This window comes from Acanthaster planci, linkage group LG18, assembly GCF_054643075.1.
Source record: "Acanthaster planci isolate LZ-2023a linkage group LG18, COTS_SCS, whole genome shotgun sequence".
Lineage (NCBI taxonomy): Eukaryota > Metazoa > Echinodermata > Asteroidea > Valvatida > Acanthasteridae > Acanthaster > Acanthaster planci.
In genome coordinates, this window is record NC_141794.1 from 6,122,425 (window position 1) to 6,142,830 (window position 20,406).

Below are 20,406 nucleotides of genomic sequence, written 5' to 3' on the forward strand. Positions count from 1 at the left end.
TGCGCCAGGGACACCCTAAGGCGGCTCTTGGCGGTGGTTGACCCCACGTTCACAATCACACGTGTACTATGTGGAGTAGTGTGTTACACTCATTGAGGGGTGAACGTACGTGCGAGGAGAAGGCATTCCCAGTAAAGTGCCGCATTGATTGATTTAGAAAAACACATTGAATTCTAGAGCATTAAACCATCGATAAATTCAAGAAGAGGCACTTGACATCGTTCTTATTATAACACCTTATAGTACCTCGTTTATATTTCATCAACTTAGTTTGACATAGTTTTTATTTTTTGAAAACAATGAGCAAAGTTTTTATTTTTTGAAAACAATGAGCAAAGTTGTAAACATGTGCACAGTTGACAATGATACAGGTCGGGCCGCCCCAACTTGATGCGATGACGTCGGTGGGGCAACGCAGTAACAGCAATTTCTTCGAAAAGGGTCACAAATTGCTCCCTGAGTGTCCTCTTGAGGCTTGACATTTCATATTTCAGATTTTGCGCAATTTCCTTGAGCTCACCCACCGGGAGGGGACGGTAGAAGAACGGGCCACTTGCACGAGGCCTGTTATCTTACTCCCACAGTCAGAGATTTGAGAATAAAAGGGAGTTATTGTTTAGGACTTTCACCGAACCCCACTTTCCTTCAGGAAATGGGTAACCCCTCAACTTCCCTGGGAAATTTGGTCGGTTACGCCACTGTTTTGGCATGATAATACGAGAAACCAACATATCAAGCAATGATAAGTCTAAAAGTGCGTACTAATGCTTATGCTTCAAGTTTGAAGGATTTGTAAATAATTGGTTCAGTTTGGTGGACATCTCGCTTTGCGACATTGCATTAATATAGTTTCAGTCTTAGCAATATAATGTAAACCTTACCAACCCTCTGAATGTATCCATATCAGTGATGAACAGAAGGGAAAGGAAAGGATTCAATTTCAAAAAACTTTTTTGGGGGCCTTTTTCCAAATAGCACTAGCCACAGCTCTTATTTGTCGGCGTGGTGGTGTCATGAATCTGTTCAAGATCAGGAAATAGGCTCTAACAAGACACGGAACGACGCGTCACACACACTACTCCGGTACTATCGAGTAATCTTCGGAATGTTACCTTGGCATCGTGCATGTGTCGTGGGTGCATAAAAAATCTATTAAAATATACATACCTACATTTACGAGCCTGGAAGAAGGCCATAGGTTGTCGAGTTCCTATCGTTGAAGAATGTTAAAAGGCTGTTAGACTTTGATACGTGATTGATATATGGTGATATTTGTGGTTGGGCTATTATTACTACGACAATCCATTACTTAAATGGGACGGGCAAAAGAGGCGCTTGGATTGTGCTCTTATTAAGCCTACTCGAGGTTACGTCCACACAAGTGATGACAAACAAACAAGACTTATCACTTTGATCCCATTTATTCACTGATGATAAGATCGGAACATTAAAATAGAATTAAACAATGTAGTTCAGTATAAAAAATTCACACGATGAAGCCTCCACACGATACGTTTTCTTTTCTTTAAAAAGACTTGCTTATTATATATGGATATTCTACCTGTATATTATTTATATCTAGAAGGTCTTCGAATTCTTTGTTTTGTTTAATTTTCAGGAAGGACGAAGTGGTGTTTACAGTAACATAATTATAAGTCTTTGCAAATACCTATGACTGTAAGGAATTCGGGACCCCAGTGGAACTCTCTGTTGTCCAAGTTTAGCCCAAGCATATTTTGGAAGCGGGGGTGATTTGGTATGTGAGGTATTATGTTGGTATTGAGGTGCTCTGCCCCTCAGAAACACGGCATACTTCATAAGGCTCTTATATGTTTCATGATGACTATGCTATGCACGTTTTCTATAGCGGAAATTTCGCCCATTCACAAAGAATGTGAGCCAAAAACAAGGAAAACACGCGATCCTTAATTGACTAAAAGGAGAAACCTTTCTGGTTGTAAAATGCCAGTCGTGAGGTTTGGCATTCTTCTGTAAAACAGTTAGGACAGGTTTCTACTCACGGTGAGCCACCGTGAAGTCTTATGAAATAACCAAGGCTGAACCGTATCGCGTGGATCTTTAAAGTTCGGATTGTAGTCAGAACCGTGATGTCGTTCTAAGTCAGTCCCAAGTGTGATCGTACATGTACATGTACAGTACGTGACGGGTGTGATCAGTGTCATACAGTTGTGACTGACATGGCATCATAGGACAACCGGTGACTGATTTACGAGGTCGACTGGCTACTACTGGACGTGACTCTCTGCAGGTGAAACCTTGGGTCCGTAACTTCATAAAGACTTTATGCACCTGGTAAAATAAAAGATGCGTAAGGTTAGCGCAATATTTCTGCTGCCGAAAGGGCAACATTCCACATACTGATAACCAGTTTGCCCTATTTCAATGCACAGCTGTTACTATGTAAACAGTAATTTTCATTCAGCTTGATGGTCAATATGGGGTGAGATTTGCCGTCGATGACTGCAAAAGCTAGTTTGCTCGATATCCTGACAGACTTGGGCAAGTTCGACCAAGGACCATATTTAACTGTAGTTCGATCACTTTCGATCAAACGCACGCTAGTCGACGATGGTTGGACTTGTCTAGTCAAGGTTGGTCGCGTCATTGGTTGCCATAGCACGTTGCAGAGGACAAGTTAAAAGGAAAAATGGCGGGAAAAACAGAAAATATAAGTATGCCACGAATAAACGATCATTTTCACTTTTCTTTTGTTACTTGTTGACCCATGACCTGACAACGGCTGACTGAAGTCGTAGTGCAATTCAACTACACTACACATCCGCTGGGTACTCCACGAACTACAACCACAAGTTAACTATTGGTCCTTGATCGAACCATGATCGAACCGGACCTTGGTTATTTGAGTTGTTTGTCTGAATAAATGGCCTCATCAGATAACTGATGTACATGTACTCTATCCTCATCCATGACTTTTGACCTACTTTCATGCTTTAATTACAAGATGGGTGCCGCTGCCACTCTGCAACCCCCGACCCCCACCCCGCCCCTACCTCTCACTACGCTGCTGGATTTGAATGACAAGCGCTCATGGGCGAGATGGCTTGCTAGCAACGTGTTTAACTCGCTGGGCAGCTGATGATCAGGCTGTAAGGTTAATGTTGGCTTACTGGCGACATGGCCAACTCTCGCCAGTCAGTTGATGGTCTGGCTGTGAGGTGTATACTGTTATAGTTTACTAACAGCATGCATAACTAGCCGGTCAGTTGATGTACACAAGTGATTTGGCTGTGAGGTTATATCAATAGCTTGGGAGAAGGAGTAACTACCGCCACTTAGTCTTTGGTAATAAGCGCAGCGACATGTTCACGAATTTTAGATGTCAGCCGCATAAATCCGTTGAAAGCAAGCTATAAGGTTTGGATGTTAAGTGGTAGGCGACCCTACAGGAATGTTCAGCCTTCAGGACGGTTTGCACCCCCAGCCTATCCCCCAACCCTGCGACTTGCAGGATTTCACATTCTGAACAGTTGCAGTGTTTCATACCTGTTGAAAGTTTTGGTTCGGTGTTAGCGGAGTCTTTAACTGCACATGCAGGGAAGCATCGACATATCACGGTTTGCCGGGGATCAAAAGCATACCCTCGCCCTCGACCCCTGCGGTCAAATCTCGTAGAGGGGAGGAGTAGAGCGGCGTTGTCCCTGGGGAAAAATGGCAAGGCTTTAAAAAGGAAACGGAGAAATGGAGATTAGATCAAAGAATAAAGGAATCAGGAAAAAAAACCTTCCCAGGTTTGTCAGTCTGTTACTTCTTACCTATTTTAGTACTTTGCCATCTCTTTCCCTCATGCCCCTTCCTTGCGCCCCCCCCGGCTAGATTGGCCCTGCCCACTGTTTAGGGCAAAGGGCACTCTACTAGTAAGGCTATTGAATTACCAAGTTGAAGCTGGCTTTTTAAACTCACTATTACCTCATGCCAGCGCAGTCCAATAATTAATAAAGTGACACATTGGCTCAGATTCACATTTTGTCACGATGAAACCACGTGTACGATGAAAGGAAACATAAAGCGAAGTTCGACACTCTTTTATGATGCTGCTGTATTATGTCAGGCGCGTGTGTGCACTGCAGAATTAGAGGATACTGGGCCATCGTATTGCTGGATATAACCACGTGAACTGCTGAGATATTGATAGGATAATGGGCCATTAGCCCACATAGCACAGAGTTCAGTCAACTGCTGCACGTACCGACCTGACGTGTGTGGTGTCATGCTCCCGGGTGACTGTACTATTTCCACACAGACTTTTAGTCTAGTGGTGCACTGATTTAGGGTATTTTTATTACTGACTTCTGATCTCTCATTTGCAATTTTATAAACATGTGGTCGATCTCGATGAAATCTTAATCTCATTCTTGTCGTGTATTTTGTGCCTTACGGCTGTTTACTGTGAAGAGAGGTAATGGTCGACACCAACACACGCCAAATTGCTCCATCTGAGGTTTATACTGTTGCAAATAAAAAGCGTATGAAAGAATTCTTTTTAGAAGGTGCATGAACAAACGTAGTTGCGAAACAGTTCTTCAAAATAGAGTTTTTTTCCTTCCTCCATGGTTGTTCTGCTCTGTTCTTAATTCCAAGCTCATCTACTTTGTGAAGTGTCCATTGTAAAACGTACTTTGCCACTGTGATAAGTCACTTACCACAATCATAATATTGTCCAGTTATTCATTGCACGTAGGCCTATCTGATCGTCAACCCCACAAATTCTCTGATTCTAGGAATTTTTCGTCCACGTGTTGATTTCGTTATTAGTTCATTTTCCAATTGCTCTTACGATTAGCGTCTATTTGAAAAATGTTTAGGGGGGGAATAAACCTTTTTCCTAATAAGAAGATTGACATCAGCTATGTGATAATTGATTGTACCGCAACCTGGTGGCAGAATGCACCCCTTAAAATCCGGGACACACTGCTAATCAGCCCAAGCATGACGATGTTATGTGTGTGGCGAATAGCGTATATGGTATGATTACGCTGCCATGAAAAGGAGCATGCTATAATTATCCATGGCAAAAATGATAAAGTACACATCTGTCTCCGCGGTCTCGTTAAACTCGTATCATCTGCCGCAGGACCAGAGCACTTCAGCGTCTGCAGCACTGGAGTTATTTGAAATCTCAAACAGAAATATTTGCACAACAATCTATGCTACGTGAAGACTGTCTGAATGCGCACGTCGGTCGCTGTAAATACTCTTTTGTCAGTTCAGCCAACTTTCCGAGGATATTCCAAACACTCCCGGCACAGATAGCCAAATGAACCGCCCATAAATCAGTCATCCACAGGGTTGTTGATTTTTTCATTTTTTTTAATTTAAAAAATCGTATTTTTAAAATTTAAATCGTATTTTTTTAATTCATATAAACTTTGAGAAGCAAGCAAATTAGCTGCATTTGTAATAGTTTTCTTTTATTTATTTGTTTTGTAACAAAATTTAACAAATTGGGCTTTAAATTAAGAAATTTAAATCAAGTAATCAAATTAAAGTCACAAACCACCATGTCTTAGCCTTGGTGAAATGCATGTAGCACTTACCAGTATAGGTTACCCGCAGAGAAGACACTTCCTTGAGAGACAAGTACATGCACATACACCAAGGATAATGGGCATACCAGATTTTAAACCAAACTCTAAGTTTTGATAAAAGTACTTATGCATCAAATGATTAATGAGTGAGAAACATGCCATGAACAGCAGGTACATGCATTTATTTTACTTGCTACATGTGTAGATTCAAAATGCTAGTATTTTACCTTGCTCTATGTGCAAAAACCTGTCTAATTTTTGTTGTTATCTCCACAGAGCAATGACTTAGGCTTGATTAAAAATCACCTTCTTCAATAAGGGCATGAAGTTAGTGGTTTTAGTTACACTATAATGAGTAACATTTCTTATCTCAATAAAATACACGTACACTTGTAGAGATGTAAAAGGTTGATGTACACTGATACCTTACCATGTTAAACCAGGACACAGAAGGAATTTGAATTGCCCGGGCTAGAACATCTGGCCAATTACCGCTTTCTCGCATGTCCGGTACGTCCATAGCCAGAGCGCAGTGAATGCTTGCTACGCACCACCTGTTTTACAACCATAAGCCCCCTTTGTACCGTATGATTATGGCCGCAATTTTTCGCTGGTAATCTTCATCCTTTAAACGTTGTGCTCTGCAGTACAGGAAGTTGAATATTCATGCCATCGATGGTGCTTGGTATAATCTGAAAACAATATCAAATGCAATGTTTGCGCAGTAGCTGGTATTAGGCTGTGTGCCCTCAGTGTCAATGTGTAGTCATTGCTCTTATCGAACGCTTTCCTCAAAGCAAAACGTTTATTCACGATGGCAAAAGTAGATCTAGTGTTAGAGATTTTTTGCTCTCTATTTCCTGGTCATGGCGATAAGTTGAAGTTAACTACAAACAAAACACACAAAATATTGCAAGAATATTACTGGTCCCACTTGTACGGTTAAGCGGCAGGCAGTTACAGCCATTTTTGGAATGTTTACTATTGTGTCTGACCGGGCGTCAATGCTCATCGAGCATGAAGTGCCCGAGTTCTAACTCCTGTGTATTTCCTCTATGGTTAAACTCTGAAGTGAGCAATTCAAATGAAGTAAAATTAAATCATGATTGATAAACCCTTCGCATCAAATTCATTTACTGAATCCAAAAAGCTGATTTAAATCGAAACGAGTGGACAGAACTGAACATAAAATTGCCAACCCAGATTTTGTGTAACAGATGTGCATTCATACTTCTTTAATACTAGGAACTGGAAGGCTCACAGAGGGGGAATTTGTTGTTTTAAATGTGCAAAACCTGCTAAAAATTCCAACCAGTAAGAGAAATTAAAAAATTGAAACATTTTAGCCTTTTTACTCCAAAATTTTAAATATGTTGATTTATATCAGTGATTTTTCAAAACCATCATTCGATTTAAATCATGATTTAAAAGGGTGATTTAAATCAGACAACCCTGGTCACCCAGAGACCGTACTTCGGTACGCACAAAACTTTGTTGATTTAATTTTCGGGTTTGGCCTTCAACCACGAGATTTTCCAATTCGTTTGGTCAATGAATTGGCCAAACCGTATACCTGGATTTAAATCAAATCAAGAGTCAGGAAAAATGTCGGACAAACTGCTCCCGCGCGTTCGGTCCGCAAACGGAACGTCTGGTGAAATAAATTGACTTCAAATTTCATTCAAAATGCAAAGTAACCTCCTTTCTGTGCTTTTTAAAAGTCTACATCAAGCTATATGGTGCGGCATAACATTCTGACATCGCTAATTTGGCAAGTAAATTGTTTTCATTGGTGTTATCGTGCTGTGGTAGATTTTCTGCAGAAGTTTTCCCAACAAGATGCAAATGATTCCAGCAGAAGAGAATTAGTGACCGTGCGACAAAGTCAAGTTAGGGTTGGCTGAAGAACAAAATTTACCAAAGGTTTGTTCAACATTTCGTTTTATGGTTGCGGACCTTGACTCCTCTCTTTAATGAAACAAAAAATGTTATTTGGGTTTAAATTTGCTTTGTAATTCCAACGCATGCAGTTGAAACACTTGCAGCTCAGTATTTTTCAGAATTGGTACTCGGAAAATACCTGAGGCTCATGGCACTTCTAAAAGTAAACACGTTTGAAGTTTCTCGCCTTCAGTTATTGAAATTTAGCGTGACATCAGCGTGATGCTTAAGAATGAAAACCAGAGCACCCCATTGTTCCATCAAAACTATGTGAAGTGAGGGTCTCTTTGTTTCATTTGTTGTGGCTAGGAGTTTCAAAATTCTTTTTTCGTCAAAGGAAATGAACAAAATTGAAAAGAAAAACGGAGAGCATCATACATGTAATATGACCCTGAATCAAACCGTCTAGGAAGGAAACCTCCTCGATCACGTTTATGCCTGACTAATAAGGTAGGATATTGGGGCCTATGTGTAAAATGGGCCAAGCTGTTCTGAAAGTGGCGCATGACCAAAGTACATTCACCTTAGGATGGATGTACACAACAAACCGCGGCTGGTCTCAGCCGGTCGTTCCCCTGTTATTCACTCCCAGGGGTTTCCCTTGAGCTAACACTGTTTCTATTGCTTGGTTTGCTAATCGTTTATCAATGCCAATATACTTAACTACGAGGGAAAAAGAAATTCTTCAATAACCAACAGTGCCGTACCTGGAACTGGCCTTACGCGGCCCAGCTAGCAAGAAGTACACTCACCTAACGGCCTTCAGTTTTGTGGCAGTTACTGTGTGCTTAAGTGCCATTCAAAATGAAATGACTGGACAACAATAATGACTATCCATACCTGCATTTGGAACTTCAAAAACGTCATCGAATCTAACACTTAGCAATCGGTTTCTCACAAATTAAACATATTCATACCCTAAAAAGTTCCCCGAAGTTAAGAAAATTAATGTAAAATATTAGGAATATAATCACACAGTACATTCGTAAAAACAATAAGAAAAAAACATTAAGACAAGAAGATTTTGAAAACTGAATGCATCAGCTAAAGCAACAGAAAACCTTTCAGTTGCGATTGGGCTCTACTCGACCCAGCAAGTTCTTTCTATTTTGGTAGGTCATCGACCAATGTACTTTCCTGGGGTTCACGCACCAGCACGCATAGTCTAGAGTGTGAGATCCATCTGGGATAGCGCGTGCCGCAGGGCTTAAGCCTACCAATAGGCCTACTAGTCACCATCGCACACGACACGCAAGATGTGGCAAAGAAGTACGTCTATTATGGCTAAAATAGAAAACCTGGCTTGTTGCTTCGGGGTCGCATCCCCTTGTTTTTCTTTTGTCAGCAATGGAAGGGTAAACTCTTGCATTGTGGCGTGGCCTTTAGTGGTACTTTTCTTGTAAATTTACCTTTGGCTGTTTTGTGAAGCTTTTATGGGGGTCTGTTTGCTGGGCAAAATCTGGGACAGCCAGATAACTATTTCATTGAAAGGGTGATTGATCGGAAGGTGCGGAAGGACAATACGGCTTATAACAATTTCAGCTAACCGAAGAGAATGAGGGTATAGCCGCACGTGTAGGGCCTACTGTGAATATGCCAGTCAAGTGCTATTGCCCCAGTAATTTCTCATACGTGATTTTGGTGCCAATGCATGGGAATGTTGAAGAGCTTGCCCGGCTTGATGAACAGTCTTGGAACCACTCTCAGAGCATACAAGCAACGGACAACCACACCCCCACAATGTCGGGGCTGAGGATATTTGTCCTTACTTTTATCACTTTTCATCGTTCCAATTTGACTGCTAGGTAGCGCTGCCACAGGCAGGTGTCAAAACTCCCATTGTCAACAGTTGTTGACAACAACCGGGAGACATTTGTTACTGAGAGACATGTTTAACACTAGTGCATACTTTCCCGCGCTAGTTTGAGAGAGGAGCCCAAGTTCGTGTTCACGTATAAGATTTGCACACGGAGAGAAAATAAACTTTAAAAGAGAATGTTAAAAAAAGTGATTTTAAGACTCCAGAGCATAAAATGAATACACTGGCTCAATTTGTATAGATATTAAAAGCTGCAATCAAACTGCAATTGAAGGTAAAAATGAACTGGTGATTTGAAGAAACTAGAATTCCACTGGGAACCTAGAGGGCCAAGAATAACCACCAAAACATCCCTTTGCTTTAGGACAAAATATCTACTAGTACTACCACCAATGAACCCATTTAGGTTGTATCTAGTCTATGTTTTCATTGGAAAGGAGCTCTTTGCTCAGTCGATGAGATCCTTGATATGCTCAGTTGTTCAGTTCAGCCGTCTGGCTCAGAATTCAACTCCAACAACCGCGACCTCAAAGTTCAACGATGAAAGAGATTTCAAACGAAATAAGATGTTTGCTTTTAAACTGAATATGAGTCTGTAATATATCTTTCACGTGTTCACAAGATACAAGAATGCATCACCGTCGAATCAGCGATTTATTTTTCAGTTTACATTACTGAAGTGATTCGGAATTTGAGAATCTGATATGAACTGAAATATTGGACTGAGAATAATTCGTAAGTTTGACCGAGAAACAGCAGGTAATGATAACGATAAACCGAATATTTTATTTGAAATAATACATTATTAATGAATTACCCGTATATTTCAAGAACATTTTTTTCTTTTGAGTTTGGTTACAAAACAATGCCGAGGTTTCAGTCCATACGTGCGAGTTCTAGGCACTAATGCCGCAGCGTGAAATATTAGTTGTCAAGGCTTGAAAAGTACACTCACAATGAACTAAAATCCTCGTATGGTAAGAGTAAGCTAGGCATGACCTTTAAAGCCTACAGTGTACTCTGCTTAAAGCCCAATCCTCAATAGAAAAGTACAAGCACATCTATCAAGTGCCACATTATAATGGTTCGCGTCACGCCTTTGTTTCAGACTACCAAAGCCTTTTCTTTGGTTTAACAAAGCAAGCAAACACTTTCGGCTGAAATTGTCAAAACCAAGGTATGGAATAAAAAGATCAATTCTGTTCTATATGTGTTGTATTTGGGATGAACAATCTGGATGTTTGAAGGCCTTTTGATGTATAGCTTCTTGCACGAATGACTACGAGACAATACCATCTGACTGCCTGAAGGGGAGTTTCGGGCAATTCTCTTACCTGTCGCCGTTGCCTTGATACTATCCTTGCTGTGTTACAACTGGTCCAGCTTTCAACGGTTGTGCCTGGCAATGCGCGTTTCTTTGACGCAGCCTGCTCATTTGGGTACACAAATTTGAAGATTAATAGATAGTATGGTCTAAATTCACAGAATTATAGTAGACTGGTCAAAAGTAGGACGTCTAGTGAGACCATTATGATCAGGCAATTTTAAATTGCTAACCTTTACAAATAGGTTATGGTAAAAGTATATAGATGAGCGCAAAGTCTGACTGCACTTGGCTTTGAAGTAAGGGGGCAAGCTCGATTTTATCAGCTGAGACGCTAAAACATTTCCCCAAATGTTTCCCCCCTTTTCCCAAGCCCCCCTAAACACTTGTGTGTCTGAGTAGACTAAGAATGTACTCTGTGCTCAAGTCACGTTATTCTCTAAATTGTTCAGAGGTGGCAAGGAAATATTTGTTTGTACAAACACTATACAGAGGTTTTGCGTGGTAGCCATCTTGGTGAGCAATTTTGTTCCACAGACCTCCTTTGTGCATATACTCTGCGAAACAAAAACATTGGCCCGCAAGATAGCATCCGTTCAAACCCTCTATAGTGGTCATTTGGTCAAAATGTCCGAAGTCACGCTGACCTCCATTCGCAAAGGATAGATCCAACTGGAAAAAGATAACCTCATTGGTTTCCCATTGTAATTGGGAGAGAGTCAGATTGTTATCTCGGTAAATGTTTCTGTACCTCTTATGAACTGCAATTAAAAAATAATCTCCCCCCCCCAAAAAAAAACTATGGGGGAAAATACATGTAATATGAGTGCGCAAAAATAACGCCCCAATGTCAATATCCTCTGCACTGTAGCCTCCTCCAGCAATGCACACAGCATATACAACTGAAGAGCTAAGTTCAAGTCTTGCCTTGACCCTTTGTTATACCTTTTGCTGTATTCAACTTAAGCCCTTGAGCACATAATAAAAAACTTCATATTTGAACCAGGCCTAACTACAACCTCATGTGTAGGTGCCATGTGTTCTTGCAACCTCAGGGCAAGCAGTTCCCCAAATACTCATCTATATATGTCCTTGGTTATTCGAATTAAGGCGCTTGTGCAGTGGCGTAGCGGGGAGGGAGCCTGGGGGCACGTGCCCCCCACAAATTCCTGGTGCCCCCCAGGTACCCCCCCACTGAAAAAACGGATGAATGGATAGTGAACAAGGCTAACAAAAACTTGCCCCCTCCCCCCCAAAAAACCCACACCATTGAAAGCCGGTGCCCCCCATAAGATGCTGATGCCCCCTTTGTACCCCCCACTAAAATCCTAGCTACGCACTGCCCTTGTTGCTCCTTGGTATCCCTATTATTCCAGGCTGAGATGAATCACACCGAAGCAGACTAGTCAAGGAACCCCAAGGGGAGGGTACACTGAATTTCGTTCAATAATGCATGAACTGCGTGTGCACCCCTCCCTGCCAGTCAGTCTGGTCAAAGAACCTAGACCCGTGGTCTCGTGGTTCACAATAGGCATCCATCTTTTTAGTTTTTGTTTTTCTTCAAATTTCAGAGTTTACAGTGGGCACACAAAGAAAAGTACACTTCAACTCGGGTTCATTTTCTCAACCCTCAAAAAGTACCGCACCAATAAAAGATAAGACCTACATTTACCTATCGATGCTTAATGGGGGATTGTGTTGACACTGACCACAGTTCATCCATAGCTGTTCACCTCTTATCTAACTTCAAGAGGTACGTACTTTCTGACCTAACTTAAATCCCTAAATAAAACGTATCATGCCTAACCTGCAGCCCACTCCAGTGAACGCAGTTTACAGCAAAAGGCCTTCCTTCAGGTCCTTGCGATTACCTTATGCTAAAGTCTGATGGTCATTTTAATATCCCGTACGGCAGCAACCAGATTCATAAACAGATTTTAAAAAACACAGTCAACATGAAATGTAGGAAATGTGAAGCTGAATGACCTTTAAACTCACCTCTAAGGCCCATCTCTCATCTGTGTGTGGCAGAAAAATGTCACTATCTTCTAATTACAAAAGTGCACGTGACCTCTTGAGTGAGTGCAAGGTACAGTGCACTCTGGCTGAGGTACCGCACAGGGCCAATAATCTCAGCCAGATAAACCACTGTGGAATTGTGAAATATGATCAAGACCATTTGAATATGGATCTTAAATTCTTATATAGCCATAAACAATATCTCCCTACCTCAACCAACCTGTAATTCTATATTTCAAATCTGCATAGCATTATCATAAGGCTGTGTAACAGACATGATGGAAATTTTCCCTGCCCCGTACATGCCACATGACTCGTACGCACACCTTACTCTTCGTCTGTAAACGTACAACTTAAAGCCTTTACTGCCTAAAACTCAAAGGTTTATAATTTCAGTCGTCCGCGCAGGGCAAGTCGTACGATGAGTCGTAAGTCCTGTGTACGACTTATGAGCTACGTTTGCGTGTCGATGTGCTGAACGTACTATGCTATATCACAAAATACGTACATGCTACCAGCTGTGTGAAGGGAAATATCATGTCCTTGATCCTGCTTCGTACGTTCCTGTCCCATCTTGCAAACGCCAATCCATGAATGAAAATAGCTAGGTTATTATCCTTATTGTATCAGTTAACCTTGCATAAGTTACGGTTAAAAGGAACTTTTTCTAGGAACCTTTCCTGGGATATTGTTATCCTTTATGACACTTTTTGTCATGTTCAGTGACGTGAAGTACATGTAGATGTCACCTGCACTTTACTGGCTGGGGTTTCCTTGGAACGGAGCCAGAAATTCATGTACCTAAATGTTCCGCACGAGAATGTCTTATTAGAATGCGAGGAAGTTTTAGTTACAGTATCAAGTTACAACACCAAAAAAGCTTAAGCATTTCAACTTTCGCCAACATCTTTCACCGATATCTTTCTTTTTCCAAGTCATACATAAAGAAATTACATGTATGCCAAAATACACTTCACTTGAAAGAGACGGGTAAAAGTTTTGTTTCGGAAGTCCAAGAAAGAGCAAAGTCATATTCTTGGATTGAACTAAGAAACGCCTGCCCCCGTCATGTCAGATCATATGGTTACCTCTCAATTTGATAGGGTACAGTGCAAAATAAACAAATGCGGATAAACACATTTTCAACTTTGTTCATTACTGTTAGCTGTTCAGCACGTGCTATTGACAGTGTGATTATGTGGCGGCCTGGCGTCTAGTATTTCAGGCTGGCTTCCACGAGGAGTTTGAGCGTTTGAACCCGTCAGCAAATATAATGATTGCTCATTATGTGGAATAGAGACAGCAAGGCTGGCCGGTTGGTGCGTTACCACCAATTACCCCAGAAAAATATAAATAAATTCCGTCTTGTTAGGTGGTCATTTTGTGCTGACAATCGTGGTCATCCCAGAAAGTTTGGGGGGTGCATCGGGATCCAGGAGAGGAGGACAGGGTTGTCTGTAATGTCGCAGACCATGGATGTTTTGTAGTTAATAGGGGCGCAAAAGTTATTTTGAGACACGTTTTCACGGCACGGTATACTGCGATTATAATTTATATACGAGAATCGCGTATTTAATAATAGAAAATAACCGGTTTTATGGACAATTTCGATAAAAAATTAAAAATTACTTCCCGTTTTATTAACTTTCCATGTTCATTTCTCGCAAAGAGTCGTTCGATAATAAGTTGGAAATTTTAGTCAAAAAGATCGTTCAAATTACTTAATTTGAACGATCTTTTTGATAAATATCAATAAATATCGATTTTATAACAGCCATAACAGGATGTTTAATAAAAAAACTGCATTCAAATCATTTCTGTGGCACGTAGTTCTTGAATTTGAAAGTGCATAAATGAAAATGGATAAGTGGAGAGCTATTGACCTTTTAAATAATCTATGAAAACAAATAAGCATCGATCACTCAAAAATATAAAGGAATTCATTTCAGACGTATTCTGTAAATTCATATAAAAGTAAAATTAAAAAAAAAATTATTTTGAAATTTAAAAATGAACAGGTATACAATATAAAAATGTGAAAACTGAAATTGTAGAGTTTACGTCATAATTATGTGCGTTTTAATTAATAAGGAAGGGGGAGGAAGGGGTAATAATTATTCTAAGTTATAAACATGTTCTAATTATTTATATCTCGATAATTTTGATACGATTTCAACTTCTGCTATAAAAACAGAAAAGGCGGGATGCTAATGACAAGGATATGCAGTTTTCTTTTGGGTCAAATTTACGGCATCGAAATATATGTTTCTCACTGTTTTACGAGCAATTCTTTATTGTTCAGCGCTACATCTCTGCATCTGTTCTCTATAAGGGTTCCTCTGTTAAGCACTTTGGACATCTCCTCACAATGCCGAGATTGGAAGAGAGCTTGAGTAATTCCTTAAGTCTTCTGGAACTGTACGTCTCTCGTTAAGATTTTATTGCATCGAGGTGTTTCCCACAAACTTCTCCCAACTCGTGCTCTGAACAATTGAAAGACATGATCAAGTCATATTTATGTGTCTTCTCGTAACTAGATGAAAGTTTATTCAGTTGGCCACAGTCTAATTTTCCAAAAAACGAAACTATCATGTGGTCTGCCACCACGAACTATAAGCAGCGTCAACACCATCGGGAATGTGTATCCACAAAAATTTAATTATACATGACTCCTCTCGGCAATCCGTGAACCACGAAAACTCTTAGCCTGTGATACGAACGGTTGATTGTAAAGCGCCCTCATAGACAAGTCCGTAACAACGAGCTACGTGATCCTTCCGTCGTCCCTACTATAGGGCGCTGGGAAAGGCGAGGGTATTCACCTGCAATATTTTGCCCCTATAAAGAGGATATCTTGGATTTGATACGCCTGTACAATAAAAAAAAAAAGCTTGTGTGTCTGGCGAATTAGAAAACGGGTGGACCGCTCTACGAAACAAGAGGTGCCTCATGTAGGCCAATGGTGAGAACATTAATGGACTTGCCAATGAAAGGTTTATGATTGCGTAGAGTCCGTGAGGGAACATTTGATTTATTTATTTATATTTTTTTATTATTCTTTATTATACCCGGTAAACCCATTCAGCCAGAGCTGTTTTTCAAGGGAACATATTAAAAGTCTTAGCGAATGCTTTTTAAGATCACCCATGGCCACTCCAACCATATCACCATTATCAAAGTTACTGAGCCATTCATCGTTGATGTTAATCAGGGCCGTAGAGGTTGAATGTAGTGCTCAGAATCCTGATTGGTTGATATTTAGCAGCTAGTTCGAGTTCACATAGGCCTAATTATATAGGCTAGCTGGTCGGAGACTGTTCTCTCAAGAATTTTTGAGAAAATAGGAATAACTTATATGGGTCTAAAGTAACTTGGTTCTTAATGTCATCTCCTTTATGTATTTGGGTAATTCTTGTTCTCTACCAGTCTGCAGTTTTTTGGAAAAACGCCTGTATTCAGTGAGAGATTAATAAGATGCGTCAATGGACCAGCAATGACAGGGACAGCTATTTTTCATTAATTAGCTTAGCAGGACAATTGTCATGTCCTGTGGCTTTGGTAGCTGCAAGTCCCTGAAGCTGCTTCAACACGAAATCCTCACCGACAGGTTAAAAATGGAAATTTCCATTTCAGACTGAATTCTCAAGATTTGCCGGTTGAATCAGTGCTAAAAGGTAATTTTGTCGCAAGTTTGGGTCCAATGCTTGCAAATAATCATTAAGCACATTGGCAATAACATCAGGCTCAGAAGTGTCTTCGCCATTTGTATGAATACTACTTATAGCACATGTTACTTTTACTAGGAATAAGTTGTTTGAGATACTTCCATACTTGCCTACTGCCATTCCTGCTTGACCTGATGGCTTGATGGAAATATTCCTTTTTAGCGTGTTTAATATTGGCATTGACCTGTTCGTGCAGAGTCTTATATGTTTTCCAGCAGTCATCATGTTTTGAGGTGATAGTCATCTTTTTGAGTGATCCCTTTTGTGAATCAGCTCCAACATGTCCGGATTTAACCAGACAGGAGTTTTTGAGAGTGCTTCAAAAACGTCAATGTCAATGTCATTCATACCCAACATACACTTCCAGTTTACATTGGCCAAATCATGCAAGAAGTGTTCCTCAACCAATTTAACATACGATCTGGATACCTTGTAAGTGTGGTCAACCACCTTTGAATTAATTTTTCCCCAAGTGGCGTATTATCAGGGAATGGTCACTAGTCCTACATGGATAAATCGAGGGAGTGCGTCTATTTCAGTTTGAATCATGCTCGGTCGAAAGTTGGATTTTTTTTGTGATGAGTATTTCCTATAGACGGTGCTTTGGCAGAATCCTCTTCCAGTACACTTTTATTTCTCCTTGAGGAAAGAATAAACTGACGAGTATCGATTGGACGAAACTTATTCTGTTGTTGTGCGCCCTCTGACGAACGTTTATTATGCAAATTGTGCTAGTTGATGCAAAATTTAGCATACCTCGTGTAGCGCGGCTTGCGGGAATATAGAGGGCGGACAAATCTGGTGATCTATAGCCACCAAAATTGCGTCGCGTCGTGCTGTCGCCCCGACGCCACGACGCGATGCTACGTCGTGCTGTCGCGTCGTGGCGTCGCCTCCTTTCTTATTACTTTTATGTTGTGTTTAATGGTTACGTCGTGGCGTCGTGGCGTCGCGTCATACCTTCGTGACGTCGCATCGTGCCGTCGCGTCGTGTTATTTCTTGTTACCGTCGCGTCGTGCCGGCGGCGGCGCGTCTTGTGAGCTCCTGCTTGATTTGTGCGTTGAGCGGGCTTTGTCTCAGAAGTCCAGTAAAGATGTCAAATATTGCCACATCTACGGTTTTGGAGGTAGATTTGCCACCAGCAAGAGAGAAATAAGAGGAATAAGAGGTAATTTTTGTCCAAAACCAACTGGGTCATCTCGGAAACACGCGAGGTCAAATTTTGTGTTTGTGTTGGGTTGACGACGAAACGGGGAGAAAGGAGAGCCATAAATGGAGCGTGCATGAAGATACATGTAAACTAGCATCGATGCGGCCCAAATTCATTTTAAAACGAGGAGTTTTATGATGTGTAGAAACTACACAATACTATATATTAATCTATAAGGAGCATAAGCCTAAAATCTTACTCTTAGCTGGTCAAAATAATCGTAAGATTTGTTCCAAAATAAAGGAGTGCGAGCCGTTCAACGTGGAAAGGAACGAGTGCGTTTCGGTTCGAGTTCACTTTTACTGCATTGCATTAATACGTAGAAGACGTCAAAACTGCCTGACTAAAGGGCACAAACAAAAACTTTCCGCTGTATCGATCAGACGATTGAAAGTAAGCAGTCAAGACACAAAATACATAAAGGTATGTTAAATTCAGACTTTTCAGTCTGCAAATTTTTGTGGAAGAGTCTTTCAGGATGACTCGACACGTGAAATCAAAAGAGGAAATAACGTCAACTTACTGCGAACTAACGTACCTGCGATGGCCGTGTATCTTGTGCAGTGGGCGTGGTTTAAACTGAAGTGGCGTCACACTTACGAGCCGGATACTGCATGTACTGTGTGGACTCCGCGGGTGCGCGCGATGAAGTTCAACACAGAGCTAGAGAGCTTCGGATTCGATGCAGGTATGCGCAGACGGTGTGAAATCCCTCTATTGACTTCTGGCTATAGTGGGATTCATTACGCATGCGTACAAACTAAGGGCGGGGCCGGGTATGAAGATACGTGGGTGTGGTTTAAACTGAAGTGACGTCACACTTATGAATATATTGCGTGTGGGTGTCCGCATGCAGTGTGTGGGAAATTATGCTTCATTGACGTGTGTACTTGAATGTCTCGCTCGCAAATCGATGATTCTATATCTACCTCCTTCGCTGGATCGAAGGTGGATGGTCGACACGAGGACGCACCTGATTACATTGACAATAGCAGTTGAGTCTCACTGGAGGACTCTTAGAAGTTGTATCCCAGCTTACATCTGGGCAAATGGTGTGATATTGTTAGCATTGTTGGTTTAACAACGATCAGACCTGCCTCCTTACATAATTTTGCAGATTTTAGGCTGAACGACAGCCGCCAAAATACAGGGAAGTGGCAACATAATACTCATAATAAATGGTTGTTTCTTCATTATCTCTATTCTTGTACTTACCTACCATTGTTTTCTTAATTTGCATTTCTTGGTCAAACTGAAGGAGTTTGAACTGAGGAAAAATTGCAACTTATTCTCCAAAACGATAAAGGTGGTTGTTGAGAATTCCAGTTTTAAACAGAATTTTTATTGCATTGCAAAATTACACAGCTGAAACAAATCAATGAACTGGAACCCAAAATGGTCTAGGCCTATATTAAAAAATGGTGTATTGGAGATTTTTTATTTTCAAATTGGAGATGGACCGAAGGGCTTCATTCCGTGGGATGCATATGGAAGGAAGTACTGCCAAAAGGTTACCACACGCCTAACATTCAACAAATTACGGTAAGTTGAGATTCAAGCAACGTATTTATGAGGAGTTATTTAGAATCTTAAACTTAAAACGTCATAATCGTTGTTCAGAAGGAAGCACAATTTTCTTGACCCGCGCTGTGTAAAGCTTCGGAGCCTCTAACGGGACATCCATTTTTTTTTTTAATCTTGTGCGCACGACATAATTATCTCGTGCGCACGACTTCTTTTCATCAGTATTCGTGTATAAAGGGGAGGGACGTAACCATACATGTTGCCTCTAAGTGTTAAGTTCAGTGGCGTAGAGTAAAGCTGCCACCATGAATTTCGATTTTTCCGGACTGTTTTCTTAAAAGAAGTGTTGCTATGGCTAAGAAGATAACAAAAGAGACTGGTCCGTGCAAACAAAGTTCAAGGAATAATCGGTCGATTTCATCTTTTTGCTAATAGAGTTTTTCAGGATTATTCCTTGAAGATGGCTGTCGTACATTAGAGTTTTATAAAAGGGGAGGGGGTGAGGTTCGTCATCAACATTAACAGGGGCGCTTCCCACTCTTTTCTTACTCTGTGGTTTTATACAGCTTCATGGACGACTGGTTTGTACGCTGGTAAGTAGTTTTTGTAGGCTTTTCGCGGCCATGGAGTGAATTGGAGTCGACGTCAGTTTCAATACACTGGTGGTGGTACCAGCGAATGCGCATGGTTGAAATTTTATGTGTGACATTTTCTTAGATTTAAAGGTACTATATGCTTAACTAGGAAGTCAATACTGGTGTCATGCAAGACCATGATAATTTACACTTGTGAACACATAACTTGCCCACGAGCCCATTAGGTTGGTGTTTCCCAGAGAGCGGGAGTTATTGTTTCTAATTCACTTAATGCTTTAATGTATACCGGTATACATTAATGGGCTCGCGGGCGCATGTGTTCATAATATGTCGCGAACACGAGATATAAAAGTCGTGCGGACGAGATAATGTTTCCTGCGCACGAATATGTCGTGCGCACGAAATAAAAAAATGGAATGTCCCTTTAGGGGCTCCGTATAAAGCTCAGTTTGCTTAAAATAATATATTTCCTGAGATGAACTCCATCATTTTTCCCCTTCGAATATTCAAGGTCTCAGTCGCTTACCATCTCGTTATTTTTCTCCTGTAGTTGAATTACTCTCTATGTTTCATTCCCCTTGAGCAACAGAAAGCAATCCGTTGAAGCTGATGGGTAACCATTAAATCGCAAGGATGGAAGGACTAATAATTGGTGTAAAAAGAGTGATAACCTTCGTTCT

At 40.9% G+C, this 20,406-nt stretch overlaps 1 long non-coding RNA gene across 13 annotated transcripts; it reads right to left on the reverse strand.

The window, feature by feature from the left end:
* Nucleotides 1-1,402: 1,402 nt before the first annotated feature.
* Nucleotides 1,403-18,304, reverse strand: LOC147796124 (uncharacterized). Of its 13 annotated transcripts, none has more exons than XR_015428315.1 (6): nucleotides 13,179-13,566; nucleotides 12,650-12,799; nucleotides 10,662-10,754; nucleotides 5,998-6,259; nucleotides 3,526-3,680; nucleotides 1,403-2,310 (listed from the first exon to the last, which is right to left on the reverse strand). It is a non-coding gene; the product is annotated as an uncharacterized LOC147796124 (long non-coding RNA). The 13 variants fall into 13 exon arrangements; XR_015428313.1 differs by having other exon boundaries at nucleotides 3,526-3,699; nucleotides 13,179-13,565; XR_015428314.1 differs by lacking the exon at nucleotides 5,998-6,259 and having other exon boundaries at nucleotides 13,179-13,561.
* Nucleotides 18,305-20,406: the final 2,102 nt, after the last annotated feature.